Source organism: Castor canadensis, chromosome 5 (genome assembly GCF_047511655.1).
Source record: "Castor canadensis chromosome 5, mCasCan1.hap1v2, whole genome shotgun sequence".
In the NCBI taxonomy this organism is placed as follows: Eukaryota; Metazoa; Chordata; class Mammalia; order Rodentia; family Castoridae; genus Castor; species Castor canadensis.
This window is the reverse complement of record NC_133390.1, coordinates 157,439,267-157,465,921: the sequence shown is the minus strand read 5'-3', so window position 1 is coordinate 157,465,921 and position 26,655 is coordinate 157,439,267. Positions and strand designations below refer to the sequence as shown.

Sequence of the window (26,655 nt, the reverse complement as noted above, 5' to 3'; positions counted from 1 at the left end):
GACACATCTCACTCCTTGTACATCCCTGTCATGTCCGGTGTGTGGTAAATGAGTGAATGACCAAATGGCAGCCTCTCTGACTCTCAGCTTCTCTGTCAGGGAGGTGACGTCTCCCTGCCTCACAGAAACCATCGGTTTGGACAGCTGCTCTGAGCGTGCAAAGTGACAGCTGTGTGAGGCAGCGGGCTTCCTCTAGCATTGGTCCTCCTTTCTCCTGTCTCCATCTTTCTTCAGAATTGTGTTGGGCAGAGATACTGGCTTCCTCAGAGTGGTCAGTTTGGACAGCTCAGAGATGAGTCCTGTGACATCTCACAGTAAAACAGCTGCTGCTCCCCGATTCTACCCAAAGCTCTGGGAGTCTGGCTTTATAGTTATGACTCCATCTCTTTTTTTTTTTTTAATATGTGACATAGCTAGGTATAGTGGCTCAGGTGTATAATCCTATATTTGGGTGACTGAGACTGGGAGGATCACAGTTCAAGGCCAGCCCTGGGGAAAGAGTTCATGAGACCCCATCTCAACCAATGGCTGGGTGTGGTGGTGCACACCTATCATCCTACCTACAGGGGAAGCGTAAATAAGAGGATTGTGGTCCAGGCCACATGGGGCATAGAGTGAGACCCTACCTCAAAAACAGTTAACATGGGACGGGAGGTGTGGCTCAAGTGGTAGAGCACTTGCCTAGCAAGTATAAGACCCTGAGGTCAAATCCCAGTACAAACAAAATAACAAAAACACCACAAAAACTCAGTCCATCAAAAATAACCAACATAGCTGGGTGCCAGTGGCTCACGTTTCTAATCCTAGCTACTTAGAAGGCTGAGATCCGGAGGATCACGGTTTGAGGCCAGCCTGGGCAGATAATTTGTGAGACGCCCCCCATCTCCAAAATAATTAGAGTAAAATGGACTGGAGGTGTGTGTGGCTTAAGTGGTACAGCGCCTGCTTTGCAAGTATGAAGCCCTGAGTTCAAACCCCTGTCTCACCATAAACACAACAAAATAAAACAAAAGATAAACAAACAGGCAGGTGCTCTACTGCTTGAGTCATGCCTCCAGCCCTTAAACTGGGTCATTTGTTTCAGCCTCACTTAGAAGGGCTTTTCGCTCCAGTTGATGAGAGTTATTTATCACTGTAGTATTTTTTAATGCAAAGACAGACTCTAAAGTCCTGTGAGGCCAGCACTGGTGTGTGCCAGACATAAGCAGGGCCTGGATTAGTGGTGGTGAGTTTGTCCTCCCATTCCTCCTCCTCCCTCCCTCCCGTGTTTATCAAGCACCTAGTATGTACCAGCAGTGAGCCATGGTCTCTCTCCTTGTGACCTTCAGTCAGAGAGACAGATGGAGAACAGTAAAATAATGACAAATTGTGTTAAGAAACGAAGGGTGAGAGTGGGACTGGGGAGGTCTTCTTAGAGGAGGTGACTTTTTGTTCTTCACTTTGTGAAGATACATTTCTTGAATGTGTAGGATGTTGGCAGTATTGACATGAAAACCAAATGCAGACTGTTTAAGCCTTCTTTGTCAAGGACAGAAAAAAAAGCACACTCACATAAAATCATATCTTTCTGTCTTCCACTAAATGTCATTTAGGTAAAGAAGAGTTAAAGTAGTTAATATAAAAGTAAAAGGATAAATATTCATGTAATCACTCATTTATTTTTATGAGATGGGGTCTCACTATATTGCCTAGGCTGATCTCAAACTCTTGGGATCAAGGGATCCTCCTGCCTCAGCCTCCCAAGTGTTGAGACTACAGGCATGTGCTATCAGGCCTGGCTTCCATCTTAATACCTTATATTAAGATATAGTAAAGGCTTCCTAGGCATAAATTCATTGTATGAGCCTACAATGAAAAAAATTTGACATATAATTGTACATATTTATGAGGGACATGTGGTGTTCCAATACACATACACGATGTGTAATGACCATGGTGTTGCCTCATGAATTGATCATTTCTCTGAGTGGGGGATGTCAGAGGCCTCAGTGAAGGTGATGTTTAAGTGACAACCAGGATGGGAAGGAGCTCCCTGTGCAGGGGAGTGGACGAGGGAGAGGCACCAGGCTGCGGAGGGAAGAGCAGAGAGACGATGGCAGGCCATGGGGAGACCCTCAGGTTTCTTGGTTGGACGGGAAGCCATCAGAACCAGCAAGGGGGATGGTGGGGTTCATTGTGGGGCAAAGCTCTCTCTGGCTGCTGTGTGAGCCCGTGCTGGAGTCAGGACCTGTCCAGTGTGGCAGTGCCGGCAGGTACGAGAGAGCCTTAGAAAGTAGGACAGCAGGGTTGGCTGCTGAACTAGGGGTGAGGGACAGAAGCCTTCCATTTTCACCTGGGCCGCTGTCAGTGGAAGCCTGGTGGGGATGCATGTGACCTCTCTATGTTCTCCCTTCTAGGCTTCTTGGATTTTTTTTTTTTTTTCCTTTTTGGTGGTACTTGGGTTTGAACTTGGCCTCTTGCTTGCTAGGTAGGCGCTCTACACTTGAGCTATATGCCCAGTCTTTTTTTAAATTAAAAAAAATTTTTTTCAGGTAAGGTCTTGGGTTTTTGCCTAGGTCAGTCTTGGACTGCAGTCCTCCTACCTACACCTCCTATGTGGCTGGGATTATGGACGCGAACCACCATGTCCCAGCTTGTTGGTTGAGATGGCCTTAAAGAACAATCCTCCCAATCTCTGCCTCCAAGTAGCTGGGATCACTGGCGTGTGCACCATAGCCAGATTATTCCCTCTCATTCTCCCAGCTGTCAAAACATGTCTATCCTGTGTTCCCTTTGCCCAGTGCTCGGCTCCTGCTTCTGCATAGCTCAGCCTTGGAGCTCCCACCTGGGGAACCCAATACCTTAACCACAAAGAGCGTGGAGGCCCCTCAGAGGAGTCCACTTTGGAGTCAAAAGGTGGAATTTGGCCCCCAGCCTCATTGTAACCACAGCAGCTCTTGTCATCTGTATTGGGTTTCTTTGTAAGTTTTACTTGACAAAGTGTATTGTCTTGACAAATTTGAAAAACCACTGCTTAACAAGTATATTTCCTTAAGAAGTCCTTCAGAAGGGGTGCTGGTGGGAGGGACATTAGGCCACCACAGGCAATGGGTGGGGGAGGTGTTTGGGACAGGGACACCAAGTGTCTGTTTGCTCCTCAGCTGACAGATCCTGGGGGCAAAGGTGGAGCTCAGGGAGGCCATGGCAGTGAGAGAGGAGGAAGGTGATCTGTGGTGGTCTCAGAAGGCTGACAAGTAAGGATAATCTCCTCCTGTGTGGCCCCCCACTATGTGAAGGACCAATAGGATATGTGGGTACTGCAAGGGAGGTGAACCCGCTGAGGTCACAGGAGAGTCAGAGAGGCTCCTACAGCTGGTGGGAGAGGCTCACTCCTGGCTGGCTGGCTGAGGAGGAGGCCTGAGGAAGTCCACTTGCAACTGTTTTGTACTTGTCACTGGATCAGGCCATTTGGCCGCTGTGCATAGGCCACTCACTGAAATGACAAGGTTTTGCAAAAGAGTTTATTCACTGAGCAAGGTGGTCAAACATGAGGAGAAGAGGGACTCAGGTTTTGAACCCGCCACCCCAAGGACAGGGCTTACTGGTGTTTTTGGACTGAAGAAACAGGTGGTCTGGGGCTCGAGGAAGGTGTCTGTGGGTGAAGAAACGTGAAGTAGTTTTGGTGGTGTGCACATGGCATGTGTAGTAGTCAGACCCTGGTTCTTCCCAGGACTGTGCTCAGAAAACAGCAGTATTGCTGTGCCCCGACGGGGAGCTTTTGGCCCTCTAACGTCAAAGGTCACCCATGGAACACTGTGCAGACCCAAGTGAAGGGTCGGTAACTCCAACAGGTTTGAGCTACCTTCCAGTTCCTGACACCAACTTAGGCCACAGCCACCCAATGACCCTGATGCCTGCAGCAAAGCTGATGGGCTCGGTTGCTTAGTCAGAAGACTTTACCTGGTGACAAAGCAAGGGACTAAAACGAGCCGAGCTGGAGGGTTTATTTGGTTCCCCTTGGTTCCACACTCTACTGTCAGGCACTGTGCTCACACAGGATGGGAAAGTTCTGGGCTTTGGGTCCCAGCCTCCACCCTCCCTTAGGTGTGTCCTATACACACGTCAAGGACCATGACTGCAAGGACAGGTGCAGCCCAGGTAAAGCCCACGATCTCCCTGGGGGCTGCCTGTTGAGGACTTTTTCCTTTGAGGGTTGGCCTTGGGGTTCACATTTGTAAACATGTCAGGGAGTCAAGGAAAGAACCCAGAGAAGCTGGGCTTGGTGGCTCACGCCTATAATCCTAGCTTCTCTGGAGGTAGAGAGCAGGAGGTATATTTCTCACCTGTCATCCCAGCTATGAGGGAAGTGAAATAGGGGGTGGAAGTCCAGATGGGCCAGGGCATAAATACAAGACCCTATTAAACAGTATCCCCTGTACAACTAGTTAAAAAAATAAACTAAAAAGCAGAGCTCATAGATGGGGAACAACATAACAAAAAATAAAAAAATATAATACCTAAAGCCAAAAGGACTGGGGGCATGGCTCAGGTGGCAGAGTGCATGCCTGGCAAGCGTGAGGCCCTGAGTTCAAACCTTGGTATCGCCAAACAAATAAACAACTCCCCCAAGCCCCACAGCATGGTTTATTCTGGGCCCCACCCTCCAACTGCAGGACAGGGCTAGGCTCCAAATCTATGCAAACCCGCGAGCGGGGCAGAGGACCCCTGCTCCCAAACCTTCTCCACTTGCCAGAGGCTAGCTGGGCTACTGGGAGAGCTGGGAGCCTCTCACTCCCAAGACAGAAACTGGCCTGGACCTCTGTCCTGCTGGGTGTGGGATTTGATCACAGTCCCTCCCAGGGTCTCCTGGGCCCAGGCGACCTGCTGCGGGCTGTGCTGGGTGCCAGGTGCTGGGGGCCTCTATACTTTGTTTTGCCATCTCTCCGCTCTGGGACATGCCTCCATCCACAGCTCTGACTGCAAAACCACTTCTGTCTGGCCTTCCTCTGCCCCTTGCCCTGTCTGCCTGGGCTGTGTGGCGAGGGAAGAGGGCAGAGGCGTTTCTGGGGCCTTCCTGCGCGGTGCTCTTGGGCGTGCTGGTCAGTCTGCTGCCCGCTGCTCCCCGAGGCTCCCAGCTCTGAGGTGTGACTGTTCCACAGCCACCAATCCAGCGCCAGCTTGGGTGTCTTACTGCCTCCCTTAACCTGTCTCCTCTCTCTCACCCAGTGCCTTCCAAACATCTCTGGGCTCCTGTGGGTGCCCTTCTTGGCACCCGAAACTTCCCCTCTTTCCTGCTTCCTTCTTCCTCTTCACCAGAAAGCTTCTACAGGAGCCGATCTCTCTGCGCCCTCTCTGCACCCTATTCTCACAGGATGGGGCCTTTGGACTCTCAAAAGCCTTTTGTCCACTTGCCTTCCTTTCTTTTTTGAGACAGACTCACTGTGTAGCCCAGGCAGGCCTTGAACTTGCTTTGTGGCCTTAAATGTGTGACTAGTCTGCCTCAGTCTCCTAAGTGCTGGGATTGCAGGCATATGCCACCACTCCCAGCTCTTTTCTCCATTTTCTGAGAATGTGCCCTTTCCTGAGGCACTGAATGCAGTGCTCAGAACAGCTCCCTGTGGGTCCAAGGGAGAACCAGAACTATGGAGTGGGGGAATCCTTCATTGAAATCCTTCACGACAGTCTGGCCAGATGTGGTGGTGCACACCTGCAATCCTAGCTACTCAAAAGGCAGAGACAGGAGGATGGAGAGTTCAAGGCCAGCCCAGGCAAAAATATAGCGAGACCCTATCTCAAAAACAAAAGGGCTGGAGGCTTAGCAGTAGTAGGGTTCTTTTGTAGCACGTGCGAGGCCTTGGGTTCAAGGCCTGAAAAGGGGACAAAATGTCCTTCCAGACAGCCTGCCCACCTCCTCACAGGACCCTTAGCAAACAGAACCAGACTCCTTCTTGAGTAGGAAACATGTTTACTGCAACTGAGGATTCCATTGAACGTGCCGCCATCCTTGGCCTTGGAGTCTGAGCATGTGCAGCTGAGGGCAGGACTGACCCTCGGTCAGCGCAGCTACTCTGGAATGGCCAGCAGCATGTGGCCTGTGCACAGAGGCAGAAGGCTACTCTGCACCCATCCTCCTGCCCATGGAACCTGCTCTCTCCGAGGCTGCTCCTGACCCTCACAGAGGGACCCCACGTGCCCCAGGGACGTGCCAGGAAGGAAGAGTTGGGAAGCCAGTGGACAAGAGGGCAGAGCAGAGGGCAGGGAGAGTCTTGGGCATGCGTGTGAGGGTGGGAACAGACCAGATTTGGGGCTCTTCCTGGGCTCCAGGGACTGAGTGAATGTGTGATGGTGAATGAATGGATGAACACCCAGGACAGCCACGTAAGGACGTGCAGGTTGTGCTCTGCCCAGCTCCAGGCGGTGTTGTTCGTGTGGACTACTGTCTTGCTGTTGTGTGACGGATGACCTGCACAGCTGTCCGAGGCAGCCTAGAAGTGAAGCAGGGAGTGTGCTTGCTTCTCCTAGGTCCAGTTATCACGTGACATGGCGACTGGTTCAGGAAGGCCCCTGTCCCAGCACTGGCCTCGGAGAACTCCATTGGGGCCTGGCTGAAGGAGACACCCTTTATGTTGGGCAGCGGGAGACCATGTTCCCTGAGTCACTCTCCAAGAGAGGCAGGGATGCTGAGTGTCCTGGTGGGCCTGGAGCTCAGGCAGCTCCACTGCCCAGAGCAGGACTGGGTGGGTCCCCCTGTCCCTCCCCTATCCCCAACCCCGGCAGGCCGCCGCTGAACAGCAAGTGGCCCCAGCAAGCAAGCCAGCCTCCAAATGGCTGCTCTACTCCTTCCCAGAAGCCCTGTCCTAAGGGACAGGTTTCTCGAATGTTCGGGACTGTCCTGCATTCTTAGGAAGAATGCCATTCTCTGCAGCATTTTAAGGACTGTCCCATCTGTCACAGGCCTCTGTGATTCTATTAGTGAAATGCATTCTTTAATTGACAAGTGACTGAAAACACTGCTCTTAAGAAAATGTTGGTAGAAACAGAAAAATGTCTAAAAAAAAGTACTAAAAAGAAGTCAGAATAAATAAAAAATTAACCTCAAACACTAGAAATTTGCCTCTATTAATAAGACAATGTCCACTGACTAGATCAAAGAAGAAAACTATTTACCAAATACTTATTTCCCATATGAAGAATAGTGCTTACAGCAAGTTTTCGGTGACTGGAGAGCCTGTCACTGTGCAGCATGAGTGTCAGTGATTCAGCCATTTAATTGACTGACTTTTAGCAGACTGAGCTTCCAAGATTTGACCTTGAGGGCCTGGCATGGCTCCTCCTGCCCCTCCTCTGCACGAGCAGTTCCACCTCACCCCATCCCTGCATCACCACTCCAGGCTCAGGGTAGGTCTGCTGTCCCCAGCTGCTCTAATTCATGGTGGGGGCGGGATGGAGGAAGGAAGACAGGTGCATCTGGTCTCCCATCTGTCCCTACACTTTGCAGAGGCCACTTCACCAGCCTCCTGGCCTGTGACCTCGTCACTCCAGTCCTCTCTCTGGGGGCTCACGTGGCCTTACCTGCAGCACAGGCTTGCCTGAGTCTCTTCTTTGCTAATTCTTCCTTTCAGGCTGCTTCTTCCAGGCAGCCCTCCTGAGTTTCCACTACAGCTTTTGTTCTGCCCTTTTCTCCTTATAGGGAGGCTCTAGATGGGACCACAGTGCGAACAGTAGCCGCTGGCACTGAGTAACCCACTGCTCATGGCATGCAGAACTTGCAGAATTATACAGACTTCCTGGGCCCGGCCTAACCTCTGGGTCATCTTTGTTTTTGGTGGTACTGGGGTTTGAACTCAGTGCCTCATGTTTGCTAGGCAGGTGTTCTGCCTAGCCACACTCCAACCCTTTTTGATTTAGATTATTTTTCAGATTAGCATCTCACCTTTTGCCTGGACTGGCCTTGGACCTTGATCTTCCTGTCTATGTCTCCCAAGAACCTGGGATTATAGACATGAACCACCACACCTGGTTTATTTTGTTGAGATGGGGTTCTTGCTAACTTTTTGCCTGGACTGGTTTGGAACCACAATCTTTCTGATCTCTGCCTTCTAAATAGCTTAGATGACAGGTGTGAGCCACCACACCCAGTTTGAGTCATCTCTTGACCCTTGCTGTGTCTCTCTGTGGTTGAGTGAGTGGTCTGTGGTAGGCATGGGCAAGAGTGGGGCCCTGTCTCCCTAGCCCTTCACTTTGTCTGGTTATCTGAAGGATAACCAGCAGGTTATCCTTCTGGACCTTCCATTGCCATGCTCTCCTTCCCTAATTTGTCTCTCTTCTCAATCAGATTTGTTCACTTCATGCCCAAAGCTTCCCTGGCTACCAGGGGCCTCAGGATGGATGTCACACCCTTCAGCCTGGCTGGGTTTGAGCCCTTGTCTGCTTCTCTAGTGTCCTGCATTCCCACTGGGAGTTGGAGCACCAAGGCCCCTGTTGGGAAAGCAAGGAGCCAGAGTTCTGGACTCAGCTGGGCCAGAAACTTACTGTGTAACATTGGGTAAGTCACTTAACCTCTCTGGGTCTGCAGGGTAGGGGAGGGTAAGGGGGGTGGTCTTATCTGAATAATGAAGAGTCCGAGTGAGATGATTCCTAAGGGGTGAGTAGGTCTGAGCTGTTTCTCCTATGTGTGTTTCCTGAGAGCCTCTGGGTGTGAGGCACCAGATAGGATGCTGGGGATACAATGAAAAACAGGGGTCCCTGCCTTGGGGCAGCTCACCGTTGGGTGGGCCATTGTTACATACACTGCCCTGGGAGGGCGAGGCCAGGAAGCCAAGCATCCTTTCCATTCCCTCCATCTTCCCGAGCTCACCTCCCCCTGCTAGTACTCCCTCATCTCCAGGTTGGCTCCTTGGAGCGCAGGGTGAGACAGGGCAAGCACAGGGCGAGCGTAGAGTGAACGCAGGGTGCTTTGGAAAGGCCTGGATGACACTGGGAGTGCAAGCCGCCCATGTCAGGTGGTCACGTTTGCCATCAGCCCACCGGGGGGTGCCATTTGGTACTCTGCTTCCCCATCCTGAAGTCTGTGGAGCTGTGTGGGAGGCAGTTGGGGGCGGAGAAGGTCCTGATCCTGGCTGCTTGCCCCTCTTCTGAGCTCCTGTCACCCGAGCTGCAGGGGCAGAACAGGAAGCCACACGCCCCTCACTGGCCACACTCAGGTGTCAGGTCTACCCTGTTGCCTTTTGCCTTGCCAGGTACCATTCTCAACCCAGACAGAAGGCAGCTGTGTGTGTAGACCCTCTGGGCACGTTTGGTGGTGCTCAGAGCTACACCATAGGCAGGCACGACAGAAAGTGAAGGTGGTGCACTGTTGTGACAGGGCAGGAACCTCCTCTTCAGAGATGCTGAGAGCAAGGCCTTCAGGCGTTCTTCCTGCCAGGAGGAACAGTAAGGTCACTTCCATGGGGCGGCAGATCATGATCATGGGGTGGGGGGAACTCAGTGTGAGTTGAGGACGCTATATTGGAAGGACTTTGGAGCCAGCTGGCGGGATTAGTGAAGGGACTGGGGAAAACTGGAAAGACACGTCTTCACCCAGGTGGTATCTTTGGAGGGCAGCCTTAGGGCAGAAGGACCCTGGGAGCCAGGGCTTCGTGGGGACAACCTTGAGTCAGTCTGGGTAGAGCTCTTGAGTGCTGACAGCTGCTGGTCATGGGGCACATGGAACTAGCAAGCCTGCCATCACCAGGGACACTCAGGATGTCTGTATCAGGATGTCCCAACCCATTTGGACAGATTAGAAAGAGTCTCTTTCGTGATGTTCTTCTCCTATCTGTTGGGAGATTGTCATAAACATATGCACATCTGCACTGTCCATGTGAATCGTTTGCACAGTGAATCACGTGTCAACTGTGTGTGGTCGTCCTGTCTCTGACAATGTCATGGAAGAGATCCCTGACCTGAGTCAATGATGTTCAGAGCCTTCCACTCTGGGATTCTGTGGAAGTAAGGATGGAGGAAGGCCTGAGGTAACAGGGATGGTAGAGTTTTGTGATGCTGGGCTGTGGGAATGCCTCAGTGGAGAGTGCTTGCCTAGCATGATCAAGGCCCTGGGGAAAAACTCTTTCTGTGGTGTTTCCTTGTGTGAGTTCTCACTCAGTACTCTTAGTTCTTGCCTTGCAGCCCTGTTCCATTAGGGCTGGAGCAGGAGACCCTGTCCTACAGAGTGGAGGGTGGTGGGATTGGGGGTGGGGGGAGGGTCCCTTAGGCCAGCCAGGGCAGGGAAAGCTCTTCCTGAGCAGGAGCAGCAATGACCCCTGGGGAAGAGATGGCAGGCTCCATCAGTGTGGGGCTGCGCTCAGGGGTCAGGCAGGAGGCTCAGACCAGCCACACTGCAGCAGACCCTGCCCTGCTGTCCTCAACCAGCAGAGAATGAAGTGCCTCAAAAAGCTGGGGGCCTAGCAAGTGCAAGGCCCTGAGCTCAAACCCTAGTACTGCCAAAAACATAAAGAAAACCTGCCCCACCTTGGACATCTCCTTTTTCCTCGTTCCCCACATCTGTTCCTTTGGGGAATTCCACTTGGCCACTCCACCTCTTGGAGCCACAGCCCCTCTTGGTTGCACCCTTCTGCCAGCCTGCTTGCTGGCCTTGCAGCTTCCTCCTGGCCCCCAGGATGCTCCCTGCTTGCTCCCTCCCTCCCTCCAGGACCCCATCCCACTCAGAGGAAGGTCACACTGCAGTGGGCAGGCTCTGTCCATCTCTCTGACCTCCTTCCCTTCCCTCCCTGTCTCTGTGCCAGCTGCCCTGGCTGTTCCCTGAGTCTATCAGGCTTACCCAGCCTTGGGACTTTGGTCTGCCTTTTCCCTGTAACCCGTCTCCTCCTCTCCCTCTTCTGAGTCTTTGTTCAAAAGCTCACCCCATGAGCCCCTTCTCTCTCTTTTTTTTAATTTGGTGGGACTGGGATTTGAATTGAGGGCCTCACACTTGTGAAGCAGGCGCTCTACCACTTGAGCCACGCCTCCAGTCCATTTTGCTCTGGTTCTTTTGGAGATGAGGGTCTCATGAACTATTTGCCAGGGCTGATTTTGAACCGTGATCCTCCAGATCTCAGCGTCCAAAGTAGCTAGGATTACAGCCGTGAGCCACTGGCACCTGGCTTGACCTTCCTTTTTAATATTACTTCACCCAGTATGCCAGTCCCCTGTCTCCTTCTCTCCTTTTCACCTGGTGTCATCACTCACCTCACGCTATGTAGTTTGCTTTACATGTGCTTCTTTCTGACCTCAACCTGCTAGCATGTGAGTTCCACAAGGTCAGAGGCCTTCATGTTGCTCCCTGTCTAGTCTCAAGTACCAAAGACCAGGCTAGGCACATAATAGGTGTTCAGTTAATGTTTGTTGAGTGTATGAAAGAACGAAATGAGGCTTCTGCCCCATCCCAGCAGGCATGGGGGAGGGAGGGCTCCAGGGTCCGATGAGAGAATGTGAGTGAGGCTTTCACCCGGCTACATCAGTGTCTTGGTTTGTTTGTTTGTTTTGCAGTACTGGAGTTTGAACTCAGGGCCTGGAGCTTGCCAGGTAGGCACTCTACCACTTGAGCCATGTCCCCAGCCATCAGTGGCTTGGGACCTTTTATTCTGCTTACTCATGGGTCCTTCGTGACAAATGGAGGCCAAGGCTGGGGGAAGAGACTCACCTGCTCCTTGAGGCCAGGGGTGGGTACAGGTCCAGGATGACTATCGTGCTGCCAGATAGGAGATCACTCTTAGGTCATGGCAGCAGTTTGGGGGTACAGGGCTCAGGAGCTACAAGTCACATTGCCCTACTCCTCCCTTCCACCAGTGAAGGTCTTGATGGTAACAGGCACGGGAACTTTCTCCCACATCTCTCACTCTGTCAGCCTTCTTGCTTTTTCTGAACATCCAAAATCAAAACCCATCACCTGTGTGGATTGAGCTGGAGTTTTAGCTCCTGATTTCTTGAGGAAAACACAGCTTTTGAAAGGAGATGCTGTGAGGGATTGAAACAAGGTCAGAACAGAGGTAGAATTTCCATCCCAGCTGACCCCAGGACCATGAATACGTGTCCAGGCCAAGCCTCCTATACTCCTCACCTTCCAGCCCTATGCTGGTTCACATGGGTGCAAACCCTGCATGCATGGCCCTTGCAATGGAAGGGGCCCTGGTGGGAGTGGGAGCCAGCTGCTCCTGGAGGGTAGGGAGACCAGGGCTGGACCCTAGGGCAGGGCTCACTCAGTGCAGAGGAGAGTCGCTGGTCCTGGTCACCACTAAAGAAGCCAGGGTACTCCTTGCTTTTTTCGATGTGTGTATGGGGCTGGGATGGAAGCCAGGATCCGGTGTTTGCTGGGTAAGTGCACTACCACTGAGCCATACCCCCAACCTGGCTGTTTTATTGAGTTGGGGTCTTACCATATTGTCCTCCCTCGTCCACATTTACACAAATGAAACTTTTTTTTACCCCCAGAGGTGATTGATTTTTGATCACAAAATCAAGCCTCCTAAGATCCAAGGACCCTGTGATGACCATGGGATGCCACCCAGTCACCTATGGCCTATGACCGTCCTGCTCCTTATCTGAGGCACTTTCACAATTTCAAGGTCTTTGAAATGGGAGGTAGGAATGCCAAGGGGTTCAGAATTGAGACATTAAAACTTTGGGGGTTTCCCCCCTTGTTCCTTCCTATTATTGCTTATACTCTCTCTACAACAAAATTAGAGATAAGGGCAAAATAGTTTCTGCTGGGTATTGAGGGGGGGAGCGGGAGGGGGTGGAGTGGGTGGTAAGGGAGGGGGTGGGGGCAGGGGGGAGAAATGAACCAAGCCTTGTATGCACATATGAATAATAAAAGAAAAATGAAAAAAAAAAAATAAAAAAAATAAAACTTTGGGGGTTTCCTAGTTCCCCAGGTCCCTCCCCAGACCCTGCCTTTCCAGGCTGGTTTGCTCTTTCTTAGGAAGCATGGCTGGGTCTACCAGGAACTCCATGTGTCTGGACTTCTGTACAGCTTTTGATCCAGCCATGCCTAGGGCAGACAGCCAAAGACCTGATGACACCCAGCACGGCAGTGGGGGGAGGGGAGAAGGGACACTCAGTAGAGCATTTGCATGTTTCAGCAGTGGGCAATGCTGCCCAAGTGTGGACAGATGCTAGCCACTGACCTGGACCTGTGATTGGCCACTATCCTCCTCTTCCCTGACTTAGTCAGCAGACCCTGGAAGAGCCTCACTGTGAGCCCAAGACCTGTAGGGAAAGTAGAGCTTCCACCTCACTCACCCAGGAAACTGAGTCGGAGGAGGTAGTGTTTGGTCCCAGCAGCACCAGTGAGCCTGGTTGGGTGACGGTGGCCCTGTGGCCATGAAGACGGATAGTGGGAGGATCCCAGGTACTGACAGCCAGTCCCACGCTTCTTCTGGACTGCTCAGAAGCCTGCATGAGGTTAAAGCAGAGAGGGTGCAGGCAGGGATGGAAGATGGCTTTCTTCGGGCCCCCAGCTTGGAGGAACGAGAACAAGAGCAACTTAAGAGTGGTGTGGTGTCTAGGTTTTCCTTCTACACACTGCACTTTTTTTTTTGGCTGTACTGGGTTTGAACTCAGGGCCTCATGCTTGCTAGGCAGGCACTTTACCACTTGAGCCACTCCACCAGTTCCCCTGGGTTTTCCTTCTAGTTCTGCACCAATTTGTTGTGTGATTTTGGGGAGGTTGCTTATTCTCTCTGAACTCCTTTGAGTGCGATTACATACTGCTTGTTCTGGGCATGCGTAGAGGGTAAGAGAATAGGTTTTTGCAGACCTGTGTGGCCTGAGGAAAGGCTCTTAATCTCTCTGTGTCTTAATTTTCATACTTGTAAAAGAGGCGGAAAGAACTGCACTTATCCCATAGGCTATTGTGAGGAACACATAAGTTAACTTAAGTCAAGAGCTTAGGAGGGGCCCTGGCACCTGGGACTGCCCTGAGCTTGTCAGCGTCCATCAGCGCAGTATCCAAAAGCATTTGGAAAGGGCACTGAGCTCAGGGATTGGGTTCAAATCCTACTTCTATACACTTAGCAGTGTGAGCTTGGACAAGCAGCGTCACCTTGCTAAGCTGCAGTTGGCTCACCTATAAAAGGGGACAGTGACTGGAGGTTCCAGTGACATGGGCAGAGGGGCTGCACATGTTCCCTGCCTGCTAGTACCTAGGTGAGCCTTAGCAGGATGGGGTCTTGCTCACCATGAGTCCTAATGGCAGCCACACAGTCATGGTCTGGGCAGTGGGTCAGGGCCTTACTTATTACAACACTGTAAAGCAAGCGCAGTGATTTCTGGAGTTCACAGAAGGAAAATGGAGTGTGTCCATGTGGCCCTGCCTAGTCCAGCCCCTTGTCAGAGAATCTGTCCTGAGCCAGGGTGTTGGGGGAGGAGCTGGCAACACACCTACCTTGGGCCTGGGCTCCAGCTCTGTCTGCGACAGCAACTGCACGAGGTGGACATCCTGGAGAAAGGGCGAAGCATGTGTTGGTCTTGGGACCCTGCAGGTTGTCCTTGCAGGCCGGGGGCTCAGTGAGACATCCTGGCCCCTGCCAGATGCACCACCTGCACGCCGGTCAGCCTCAGCACAAGAGCAGTCATGCCTCTGGTGTCTCATCGTGATTTGTCTGGAAACGTTAATATTATGGTTCCCTTTGATTTTCCTCCCAACATTTTATTGCAAAAATTTCTATACTTACAGCAAAGGTTGAAAGAACTTTGTAGAGAACATTTGTGTACTCATGACCTAGATTCTTCTATTAAATATCCTATACCACATTTTTTTGCAGTTCTGGGATTTGAACTCAGGACCTACACCTTAAGCAACTCCACCAGCCCTTTTTTGTGAAGGTTTTTTTTTTTGAGATAGGGTCTCGCAAACTATTTGCCTGGGCTGGTTTTGAACCGTGATCCTCCTGATCTCTGCCTCCTGAGTAGCTAGGATTACAGACATGAGCCATGGCACCTGGCTTCACATTTCAATCTGTCTATGTTCTACTGAACTTTTAGGGTGAGGAGATGCTATGGATTGAACCCAGGGCCTCATGCGTGCTAAGAACACGACTTAGAACTGATTTTCAAAAATCATAAATCATTATAGACAACAGTACAGTAGTATATGAAGCAAAAAGTTAAAATCCACCCCAACAGCCCTTTTCTTTTCCCTCTGAGTCCTACTCTCAGGGGTAATCACCGTTGACATTTTGGAGTATATCCTGGCAGACTCTTCTACACACATACAAGCATGAATAGATGGGCGCATTCTAACCACATGGTCCTACACTTGTTGGTCCCACTGAGTCAGTACACATGAAACAACTCCACTCTTATAAACAGTTGCAGATTCCACATCATGTGAGCACACCCCGAGTTATTTGACCGGTTCCTTAGCGATGGGTACCTAAGTTAACTTTGTTTCTTGCCTCACAACAAACGAAGCTGTGAAGAACATCCCTGAGCCCCTGCCCACTGGTGTAAGAGTTTCCGCAGACATGGGATCGTGAGGTTCACTGCTGATGGTCTCAGAGTTCTGCAGGGAGGGGTGTGTGGGCTGGAGGGAGCAGCAGGGAGAGGCAGAGACTTGGCTCTCGTCCTGATCGATCATGCCTGCTAGGTGACTTGGAACAAGTTGCTTTCCCTCTGTGGACCTCAGTTTGCATACAATATTTAAAATAAACCGAAGTTTCATGGTGTGAATTTCCCTCTTATGGTGTCACGTGGACACTCAAAAAGCTTCAGATTTTGGATTTACTTGGGGGGGCACTGGGGTTTGAACTCAGGTAGGTGTTGTATTGCTTGAGTCAATCCACCAGCCCTTTTTGCTTTAGGTTATTTTTCAGATTGGATCTCACGCTTTTTATCTGAATTGGGCTCCATGCCATGATCTTTCTACTTACTCCTACGTAGCTGGGATTACCACACTGGGTTTATTTCTTGAGATAAATTCTCACTAACTTTTTGCCTAGGCTGGCCTCAAATCATGATTCTTCCAATTTCTTCCTCCCAAATAGCTGAGATTATAGGCATGAACCACTGTGCCTGGTAGAAGGCTTGCTTTAGATCTTTAGATGCAGTGGTCAAGAAGGGCTCTCTGAAGAGATGACATTTGTACTGGGAACAAAAGCAGAGGAAACAGTGTTCCCGGCAGCACCAGCATGTGCAAAGGTCCTGAGGTATATGTGGCTGGGATGCAGTGAGTGAGGAGACAGGGCTGGAGAAAGGGACAGGGTCAGATTGTGCCTTGCCCCAGAGCTGCAGAGAGGAGACTGGATTTTATTCCCAGGGTAAAGATAAGCTTCTGTGGTTTGTGAGCAGCAATGTGTCTGGATTTCTTGCTTATGATCCTCCATTGACCCTGGGAGCTGATGTTTCTTGAAGACCTCGGTGTGTGCCTCCTCTCCATTGTGTGTGCCTCCTTTCCATTGTGTCTCCTTTGACAGCAGCATCCAGGGTCACCCTCTGACCTCCACAATCACTTGCTACCATTGTACCCGACTCACTTTAAGTAAATTATTTTATTTATCAGACTATTTTCTTGTTGTTTTCTATGTTTTCACTAGACTCTGAGCTCTGCAGGGACAGGGAGCCTGGGAGCATAGGGCCTGGCACACAGTAGGCCTTCAACTGATATTTGCAGCATGAATGAATGGATAAGTGTTATGAAGAGAGGAACAATTCAGTGATGTGGATGTGCCCTTCTTCTTATGTGAGGGGATTTCTATGCTGGGTTCTGAAAGCTAAGTAGGAGTTTTTTCCGGTGAACCACAGAGAGGTGAACTGATTTATCTGAGCCCAGCCAGAAAAGTACTTTTGCCACCTGGGCCTTGGTTTCTTCATATAAAAAACAGAGCAAGAGAATTCTGACCCTGCTCCCCCCTTCTCCAGCACTCACCATGGAGTCCTGGGGCTCCATGTGGACCTCCACGTGGGTCCTGGTGCAGAAGCAAAGCACAATGTCATTGTAGACTTCCAGCCAGAAGACCAGGTCTGCCATGCTGCCCTGGGCTAATCTTGGGAGGGGTGGGGGACCAGGTGGTCAGGCCTTGGTACCCGCTGGCCTGGGCGGCAGGGTGTCACAAGCTTCAGAGCAATGAAGGAAGAGGAAATTCAGTGGGAACAGCTCTCCTCTAGAGCCAGGGTTCACCATGCACCATGTCCAGGCTGAACAGGACATTCAATAGCCACCACTTGACACATGAAGAAACTGAGGCTCAGAAAGGCAGAGTCACTTACTCGAGATCTCACATGTGGTAAGAGGTAGAGCTGGACTTTGAACCCCTGCTTGTCCCCAACTTGACCCATTCTGCTTTCTGTGCCTTTGTTCACAGGGCCCCTTCCTACCCATCAGCCCCTCTCTGTCCCCCATTCTTGTCATTCCATGGTTGTGGGAGGAGCAGCTGACAGCAGCTGGGCAGACAGCCATCTCATCCCTCCTCTGGCCTCAGTTTCCCCATCTGGGAGTCTAGTCCAGCTGCAGTCTGCAGTTCCCTCACTGTCCTGCAGCCCTTGGCCTGTTCTCCAGGCTGGACGGGGCTCGCTGGCTCAGCATAGCTCCTGGTGAGGGCCTCTCCTTCCTTCTTCTCCCCTCCCCCCCGCCCCCCTGCTGTCCCGAGAAGAGAAGCCCCTTCTCCTTTTGCTCTTTGCCCATCTTCCTCAAGAACAGTGGGCATCCCCAGAGGGTCCGCTCTGGCCAGAGGCCGGCTCACCAGGACTCTCATTAGCATGGCCTCCTCCGTGAGCTCCGTGGTAGTGACACAGTGACAGAGTGCTGGAAGGCATCTGCGCCGGAGATGGGGGGCTACAATGTAGAGGTGAACGTGGGGCTCAGCTGGTGGCAGAAGAGCACCGGAGGGAAACTCGTTCCGCCTCTGTGCCGAGTTCCTTGTGGTCTGGGCCATTTTTATTGAGTGACTCAGCCCACTTTACTTTGGACCAGGTTAGATTGTTTTTATTGTCCTAACAGTCCTACCCTGCGGGCCTCTGATTAATCCCATTTCACAGACAGGGAAACTGAGGCTCAGAGGGGAAACGACTTCTCCAGGTCACAAGCTACATTGCTTCTTTCTTCACCTCATTGGAAAGCAGACTCCCTGTTGGTGGGACTGTCTTGCCCCATCATATTTCTAGAGCCTGGAACAGTGCCCAGTCCCCGGCAGGGGCTGGCAGATGAGCCCCCAACCCGGGTGCAGGACATATGCAGGGTGATGTGAAGCAGGGCTCCCAGCAGCGAGTTGGGCGAGTTGGCCTGGGGGCACAGTTGGAGGGAAGTCGTGGCATTGGGCCAAGGCTGAAGGGCTCTCTCTTGGGGTCACACCTCTCCCTGGGAACAGGAGGGCGGGCAGCTCGCTATCTTCTGGAGTAGGAAGGGCAGTGATTCATCCAGGGTGCTCGCCACCAACTGTGGAAGTCTGTTTGTCAGAAGGGAGTCTGTCCTGGGGGAGGGGACAATGGGCAGGGTCTGGCATCATGAACACATGAGAAGACTTAGGCCAGAAAGGGGAGTCCCAGGTAGGGCCAAGGAAGACCTTGCTGGGCCTGGTAGCTCAGAGGCCCAGAGTGGCTGCTTCCTTCCCTCCCTGCCTGGCACCTCCTCTCCCCTCTCCTCTCCTCTCTCCCATCCTATCCCCCTTCCCATTTCTATTCTTTTTTTCCTCCTTGTTTTATTTCTTTCTGATTCTCTCTACCTCTGACTCTTTTTCTTTCTTTCTTTTATCTATTTTTTTGTGGTACTGGGGATTGAACTCAGGGCCTCATGCATGCAAGGCAAACACTAAACCACTGAGCTATATTCCCAGCCCTATTTTTCTCTCTGATAAGGTCTTTGGAACGTATAAGCAGAAAGAGGCCCCACCTGGAAGCAGAGGTCATGAAAGGCTTCCAGGAGGAGGTTTTATGCTGGGATAATGACAGAACAGTAGACAGTGGCTGCCTTGTGTGGCAGGCTTTGTGCTACATGAGTTACATGGGTCAGCTCCTCTCTTCCCCATGATCACTCCATGATGGCTGGTGAGGAAACTACACATCAAATCTCCTGACCAGGCCCCATTGTTAGGAAGTGGCCAAGCAGAGGTTCCAGGCTGGCTAGGTAGCCTCTTTTAGCCAGGGTCTTCAGTGTGAGGGCAGGAGATGGCATGTCAGGTCTGTGGCCTTGGAGATGTGACCCTGGCCGTGGTGCCTGGCTCACTGCGGCTGGACTAGGCTGGGGAGAGGCAGCCCCCACTCTGAGTTTCAGAGAAGGGTGGATGCAGGAAGGGCTAGCATCCGGTCCTGGGCAGTGGAGGCACAGGGCGGGGGGTACTCACTCTTCCAGAATCTCAATATTCAGGTGTCTTGGTGGGGTGTGGCACTCCTCCAAGGCCACCTCTGTCTTATTCCCTATTTGTTCTAGCCATACTCCAATGCGAATGTGCTTGATGACTTTGAACCACAGGATCCTGCAGGGACAGCGTGTCTGGGCAGGCTCCACGCTGGAGCCTGAGCTGGAGGCCAGAAGTCACAAGCTGGTGGCCTGCGATTGCCTAGACGGCTGGAGTTAAAAACTAGGAGAGCTTGGGCTGGCGGAGTGGCTCAAGTAGTAGAGTGCTTGCCTGGCAAGTGTGAGGACCTGAGTTCAAACTCCCATGCTTCCAAAAAACCCCAACAACAACAAAAAGTAACTAGGAGAGCTCATTAAAATGCAGACTATGTGGGAAGGTCTGACAGCACTGGGCCGCTGTCGTCACAGGGTGGCAAACACTTGGGGTCCGGGTGGCCTCAAGATGGAACACATGCTCTCCAGTTTGCCAGTCATCAAGTTTCACTTTTATGACATTGTCCTGACAAGGGCGCTGATGTACCCAGCAGAGAGCAGACTTAGTTCTCTGGGCCAAAGTCTTGGTCAAAGACTCATTTCTTTGTGCTCGCATCCTACTAAGTGGTGAAGCTAGACCAAGGAAGCCGTATTTTATAAGGAAAGCAACAGTGGACATAATTCTGAAGGGTGTTTATGAATGTTTCTGTTTGAAGTGCCAACCTGTTGGTGGCTGCATTTGCAAGTCAGGTCTGTCCAGTCATTCCCAGTTCAGAATTCTGCAGGTGAACTCTCAGTCTCGTGCAATTCAGAACTGGATTATACCCATTTTATGGGTGAGGAAACCGAGGCCCAAGGAATGGATACCCCTGCTAAAGCTGCCCAGACCAGGAGTGCTGGACTCCATGGTGAGCTCGCACTATGCCACCCGACTCGTGCCCCACCTGCCCATGTGCTCAGATGGTGTGCATGGCCCCTCCCCCGGTGTGGAAGTCAGAGGTTTTATCTCAGCCTTGGCTGCTGACTCATTGTGTGATCCTGGACGGGGCTGTTGCTCACTCTGTGCCTCAGTTTTTCCATCAGCAAAATGGCTTTGGAAACACGCTCAAGTGGAAAGGATTTTTGTGATCCTTGTGATGTGGCAAATGGACTTTGTGAGCTCAGCTTGGGAATGAGAGGATGGGCCACCTGGCACCCAAAAGCACAGTGAGGAAGTACCACGTGTACTTACTTCTGGAGCGAGAGATAAAGTTTGCAGCACAGCGTGACCTGCAGCAGGCGGTCTCTTAGGATTTGCAGGGTGACCTCGGGTCCTTTGGCGTCTTCCATGACCAGCCTGTGAGAGGCATGGGGTGTGTTGTTGTAGCCTGGCAAGGCCTCTGTGGCTCTGTGTGTACCTGGCATGGCTGAAATGAGGGCAGACTCTGGAAGAAGTGGAGGTGGCACTGGGGCAGCCCCGTTTCTTGTCCCCAGCCAAGCTTGGGTCAGCGAGCTCTAGCTCCATTCTCCAAGCCTCAAAGACCTGAAGTCTCTTCTATTTTCTGGGCCCCGGACAGCCTCTATAAGATGGGAGAATCCAGCCGAGGAGCTGTCTACACCTGTAACCCATCTGAGTTCAAGTGTAAGCCTCTGTGGTTCAGTGGTACAGTACTTGCCTAGCATGCATGAGGCCCTGGGTTCCATCCCCAGGATTGTCAAAAAACAAAAATATACTTAGAAAACAAAGACAAATATAAGCCTTTGCAGAAAGCTGGTGAGCCCTTGGCAGTCCAGTAGGACCTGTGGGTTCTGCTGCTGAGCATCTAGAACCTTCTGCCCAATTCTGTGGCCTCAAGTACCACATCACCCTGAGCTCAGAGGGGCCCAGAGGTCTCTGTGCTTTGGGAAACTGTGATACAAACTGTGATTCACCTGGTGCCCACTGGGACAAACAGCATAAACTTCAATGCCCAGGAAACCTGGCTTCCAGTATGGAAACTTCTGGAGGGTTTTTTTATTTTTATTTTTTTCTTGAGACAGGCCCTTGCTATGCAGCTCAGGCTGGTCTTGAACTTGCCATCTTACTGCCTCCATCTCCCAAGTGCTGGCATTACAGGAGTGGAGCACTACACTTGGCTGGCTGGAGGGGTTTTTAAGAATGACTAGGGCAGAGTGGGGCTTTCCTCTGGCCCTCTCAAGCTTTACCCTGGGCTGGGGTAGCTTGTAGCATTGGTGGGGACATGGCTGTACAGTCTTGGTGGGGGGTTGATGGTGAGTTCAAGGCCATGGCATGGTGGAGGCCCGGTGTGTCCACACCTCCCCAGCCTCTCTGGGCATGTCCTCCTCACCCCAGAACCTTGACTTTTCAGCTTCTGGGATTTGTCTTGGGACCTGCCAGCCTCTCCTGCTCCTTGTGGGCATGGAGTCACAGGTGGCTTTGCAGGGGCCCTGCTGCAGAGTGGCATCTCATCTGTGCAGGGGCTTCTGTTACCAGGAGTCATCACTCACTGCTTTCAGGGTCACGCGGGTAGCATAGGAGTGGCAGGGTGGCTGGAGACACACATAGGACTACAGACCTAACGCCAATGATTGGCAGGTGGGAGGCTGGGCCAGGTGGGGCCAGATCTTTGCTTTAAGGAGGGTCAATATTATGGGTGAATTGTGCCCCATCCACCCCCCAGTACCACAGAACATGACCTCACTTGGAAATGAGGTCCTCACAGAGGTGCTCAGGTACGATGAGGTCACACTGCAGTACTGCAGGTCCCTAACCCATCAGGACAGCATCCTTATGAAAAGGGAGTTGGACATAGACCACACTCGTGCCCACGGAGGACATCCTGCGAGCTGAAGGCAGAGGCCACGGAGAGGCCTCCTGACTGTGGACGATGGCCAGCAAATACCAGAGTGAGGACACAGTAAGGCAACAACTGGAGGACAGGGTTTGCCTCCCAGGAGGAAGCAGCACAGACCCCCAGGCCGACCTCCTGGCTTAGGGCGGGGGGACCCCATGTTTCTGTGGTTCAGGCCACTCAGGTCACGGCACTTTGGCACAGCGTCCGTTGAACTTGGAAAATGGGAAAACCTAGACCTTGATTAAAACCCTCTTGATTTTCAAATGTGGGCAAGTCATCTAGGTATTTTCAAAACCATGATGTGCGTTTGCAAGCCACAGGGGCAGGTGAGTGTGGAAGTGGCACGCCTGCCAGGCCGACCCCGATGTGGACCTGGCTTTCTTCCTACAAGAGTTTTGGGTGGCATGGAGAGGAAGAGGGACAGTAAGAAGACATCTGCTTGACACATTGGAGGCTGTGGGGCACTCCAAAGACATCTAGCTGTCTGCCTACCTCTGCTCCACTGGACAGGCATGAACCCCGGCTCAGGGACAAGGCCCCACCCAAGGGAGAAGAAGGGAGAAGAAGGCCACTCACCCACCCACCTGGAGCAGTTAACCCAGCAGTGGGAGCGACTTCCCTGACAGCAGGTCCCAGACTAACGATAGGTCCAGCCCACCAAGCAGCTTGGAGAGGCCTTTTCTGACAAAGGGCAGGCAGTCCAGGACAGACACACTCTTGTTTGTGTCCCCGGTTACCAGGATCCTCACCATGCCATCCGGGACCTGGTGCTTCCAAAACAGGTCTGAAATGACTGAGGACACAAGCCATTTCTCAGCGTGGGGCTTTACAGCCATTCAACAAACTCCTGCTACTGGAGTCCCAGCTGGCAATTAAGACAGCTATGTAGCAGAAAGGACTCATTTATTTATTATTTACTTATTTGAGAGATGAGGTCTCGCTGTGTTGCCCAGGCTGATCTTAAACTCCTGGGCTCAAGCCATCCTCTTAAAGCCATCCTCTTGTCTAAGTCTCCCGCCTTGCCACCAAGCCTGGCTGACCAGGACTCTAAGCCCTTACTCTCTGCTGGGCTCAGAGAACAGGAGCAGTGCAGCTGTCCTCATGGTATCTATGTTCTAGTCAGGGAGAGGAACAGTCTAGCCCTCAGATCAGCGAGCAAAATAAATTTTGGAAGTGATAAGTGCTACAAGGAAAACAAAATAGAGGGGAGACCAGCTACTCTGGAGGCGGAGATCCGGGAGGATTTTGGTTGTAGGCCAGGCCAGCCCAGGCAGAAAGTTAGCGAGATCCCATCTCAATAAAAGCAGGGCATGGTGGCTCATGCCTGTGATCCCAGCTACACGGGAGGCCATAGTTAAGAGGATCAAGGTCCCAGGCCACTCCCGGGCAAAAACTTGAGAACCCTGCCTGAAAAATAACTAAAGCAAAAAGGGACCGGGGTGTGGCTCAAGTGGTAGAGTGCCTGCATAAGGTCATGAGTTCAAACCCTAATACCCCCCCCCCAAAATAGATCTGAGTCAAGTCATGATTGGGATGAGGAAGGTCTGTTCTAGACATTGGGGTCAGGAAGGCTCTCTCTGAGGATCCTGGGGGCCTTTGAGCCAAGACCCAAAGGAAGTGAGGGAAGCCATTACTGAACAGTCTAGGGGGAGAGCAATGTAGGCAGAGGCAACCGCACGTGCAATGGCCCTAAGGTGGTTATGAGCCTGGTGAGTTTTTCCAACTAGAAAGATGGGTGGGGCAGGAGTGTGGTAGACAAGAAGCAGCTTGCAGCCAAGAGTTAGGAAGAGTGGCAAACAGACAGATGGACAGTCAGACAGGACAACAGGTGCATTGCACTTGGACAAGGCCCAGAAGGCTGCAGGAACCTACAGGAAAAAGAGTCCTGTTGCCAGGATGAGTCAGTGTTCACTGCGTTGAGGAGAGAATCTTTTAGCAGAAGGAGCAGCGTGAGCAAAGGAGAGAACTGGGAAATCTAAAGGGGAGGGGTGTCAGGAAAGGTGGTAAGGAAGAGGTTAGAGACGCTGGACTTTGAATGCCAGAATAAGAAGCTTGGAGTTGCACCCAAGGGCACTTGGGGAGCCACAGCAAGTGTTAGAACAGGGGAGAGACATGGTCAACCCTGGGTGAGGGCAGGTAAGGGGGAGGCCAGAGGAGAAGACTTGACCAAGCAAGAAGGTAGTGCCTCCCCTTGGGCTCGGGACAGCAGCCCCCAGCAAAGCAGTGGCCCCCAGAGCAGCAGGATCCTCAGGACCTGTGGACCTGGGGATGAGAGAGCCTTGATGTCCTTGCCGGGGAGCAATCCCAGTGGAACTGTCTCTCCAGCTTCCCTGGCCTCTGACCCCAGCTCCTCCTACACAGTGGCGCTTTACCACCACCTGACCCAGAGTGACCCTCCCCACCTCGAGGGCTCTGCCACTTCCTGACTGTGTGACCTAAGCCTACTCGGCCTGTGACAATCATAGGTCGTTGGGAAGAGTGTATTCAGTAATAGCATACAGTGAATGCCCACCCGGCATGGGTGTGATGACCAAGTTTGTGAGAAGTCAGGGGACACAGTGGTTGGGTGGCAGGGCAGGCCTGATGCGAAGGATCTTTTCCAAGTAGAACATCTTAACCAGTTCCTTCCAGTGGGAGCTCAGCTCTGCCTAAGTGTCCCCCAAAACACAATTGGGACCCTGGAAGCTGCAGGCAGGTGGCTCTGGACCAGTGAGAGCTACCACTAGGAAGCAAGGCTCTAGAATCTGTGAGGGGGGGACCAGCTGGGCGCAGACGGTCCCAGGGCAGATGTCAGCGGGAGCAGGGCAGCAGGAGCCCCCATTGCCTCTGTGAGGAAGCCCTGGGTGTGGGAAGGGGAGGAGGCCACAGTGGCTGAGCTTCCCTGGCGCGTCTGAGATAGTCCTCGAACATCCAAATTTTGCTACTTGGCGCATGGTGACTAAGGACTGGAGATGCCATCCAGTGACACTGTGCTTGTCTAGTCTGTCCTGGGCCCTCCCCAGAGATTAAATTGAGTAGTAGAAAACAAGGTTTGTCTTGATAGTTTTGGGCTGTGGGATTTGCACTGTGGCATTAGCTATTCCTTTTTTGTTTCTGGGTGGCTTTCTATGTCAAGCCCTTGTCGCTGCCCCTCTACCCTTAGCAGTTCACACCTGCGCTCCAGCGCTCTCCACCCTCGCGCAGCAGCCCTGACTTCTTCAGTCCTTCCTGCGCCAGGCACCATGGGAGCGCTTTGTAGGCCTTAGCACATCATGCAGTTCTCATCACAGTGGGACCACTGGTGTCCAGGCCCACTTTACAGGTGATGAAGCTGAGGCTCAGAGGGGAGAAATGACTTGCTCGTGATAGTACAGTAAGTGGCAGAGCTGGGATTTGAACCCAGGCTCATCTGGTGCAAGGGATTGTTGAGAAATGCCCATTAGGTTTCCTTGTCCTTACCTCTCCTAGAACAGGGCTGTCCGGAACCTCTCAGGCCTCTCTCCAGCATCCCAGACGGACGGCTTTTATAGCGTGAGCTCTGAAGTGGGGGTGTGCACACGTGGGGGTGTGCACACGTGGGGGTGTGCACACGGGCGGGAAGTCCAGCCCCTCGCCTGGGCCTGAGGCCGTTCAGAGCAAGGAGGCATCCTCTTGGCTGGGAACTTTGGGCCAAAACTGATAAGGGCCCAGTTCTGAGGCCTGGGCGGGGGCAGGTTCTGGACCCTCGGGAGGAAGTGGATAGAGTCTGTGACTTTGTCGTGGGCCCTTTCCCTTTGGCATATCAGAGCTGCAGAGCCTGAGGCCTCCTGCTTTTGGGAGGGACGGTGGAGGCTGGTAATACAGGGACCCCAGAGGTAGAATGGGGGAGGGGAGCAGTAGAGGGGCTGAGAGGGGACGTCCACCACCTGTGGCCATTCCCATACCTTTTTTGAGACGGGGTTTTGCTATGTCATCCAGGGTGGCCTGGAACTTAAGAACCTCCTACCTCGGCCTCCTGAGTGCCGGGATTACAGATGTGCACCACCGCACCCAGCTCCCATTCCTTTCCTGTGTATGTCATTCAAGTTTAAATTTCTGCTAGGACGTGGTCATCAAGGACACAGCCTCTGCAGCCAGACAGGCCTGGGTTCAGTTTGCTCCTCTGTTGCTCAGGAGCAGGGTGATTGTGGGTAAGTTACGTTCCCTTCTGAACCTCACCTTTCACAACCGTAAAATGCAAATAATCAATCCACCTGTTTTTTGGGGATGGAGAAGGGTCATTGAAACAACTCACGTGGATGTCTGGCACAGGGGAAGGGCTGAAAAAGTTCCTGATTTTCACCTCCATCCTACCGCTGAGGACGCTGAGGCTTGGAGTGGTTAGGTGCCTGGCTCAAGGCCTCGTGGTATGCCATGACAAAGCTGGGATTTAAAGGCAGGGCCCAGGGAAAGAGAGTTGGTGTTTTAGTGCCCTGCAGTGCCAGGCCTCCAGGCCACACTGCCATCAACCTTGTGCTGCAGAGGTCCCCTTACATGGGGATTCTGTGCCCCCTTGTGGACGGCAGCTGGCTGTGTCAGAATGAC

The 26,655-nt window shown here is 52.2% G+C and overlaps 1 pseudogene; it reads right to left on the bottom strand.

The window, feature by feature from the left end:
• Nucleotides 1-6,412: 6,412 nt before the first annotated feature.
• On the bottom strand, nt 6,413-26,419 carry LOC109692807 (uncharacterized; annotated as a pseudogene).
• Nucleotides 26,420-26,655: the final 236 nt, after the last annotated feature.